This window comes from Glandiceps talaboti, chromosome 3 (genome assembly GCF_964340395.1).
Source record: "Glandiceps talaboti chromosome 3, keGlaTala1.1, whole genome shotgun sequence".
In the NCBI taxonomy this organism is placed as follows: domain Eukaryota; kingdom Metazoa; phylum Hemichordata; class Enteropneusta; family Spengelidae; genus Glandiceps; species Glandiceps talaboti.
The window spans coordinates 30,962,815-30,963,954 of NC_135551.1; positions in this window are offsets into that span (position 1 = coordinate 30,962,815).

Genomic DNA, 1,140 nt, shown 5'->3' on the forward strand with positions numbered 1-1,140 from the left:
TACCGAGCTATACCGCTTCAGGCAATTACATATTGTTCTATATATATAGTGACAGTGAATTCGTCACCATCCTTATAAATACATACATGTTTTATACCATGCTTTGATGAGTAAATGCCTGCTTTTCAGAAATAAATGGATATTCTCACGTGACTTCCTACAACACTATGAATAAATGTTTTAGTATGTTAGAAGATATTTAGGTGAGAAGTGTGTCCTTGACGGAAATTGATAGAGTAACACGTTACATGATTACAAAACGGAAAAGGGCTTTTCACCTGTACTTTCTTCCAATGAATTTTATTAAAGTAACACTTTTGTCTTGAATGGCAAATCGTTCCGTTGGATTAGATGGCGAACATTACGTTGCCATGGTGACACAACTAAATAAGTCTACTATAATTCAAAGAAACAATTATAATATGCATTCTCAAAACGGGTTAATCATCTACGCCCTCTCCCCCCCTAAAAACAGCACTACTGACTTCGCTATCAATATTATCAGGAATTATTATCATCCCAGTTGTTATGCACACATCCACAAACATCCACATGTACATAAACATACACACAACAATTTTATCATGCTACTAACACTAACAAACCACAGTCACTTGTGAGCTATTATTCAATTCAAGGATGGTCTAACCACAGTCACTTGTGAGCTAATATTGAATTCAAGAATGGTCACAATACAAAATAATGGTGTCATTAGGTATTTACAAATATTCATAAAATACCGTCACCAGTGAATGCTCACAAAAATGATATTGTTTTTGTTATATACTATGTTGCTTTTATAAAATATTAGCTCACAAGTGACTGTGTACCAAACCTCAGCTTAGTTGTCCTAACATAAAAAACGTTTACAGTTTGAAGTCGTATTTTGAAACTCCTTCATTTTTTTTGTTACAGTATTAAATAACAGTGGAGATTATTTGTATATTATCGGAGATACCTCAAAGGCGGTAATATGTTACAACTTAGCTATAAATCCCCAATATTAATATTATTAATAACAAATAACAAATGTTGTTAACATACAATAGCTTATTCTTTCTGTCATCATTTTTTCATTTCAAACTCCTTTTACGTATAGAATGAAGATACGCATTGCTGACAAATTCCATAGGCAGACGA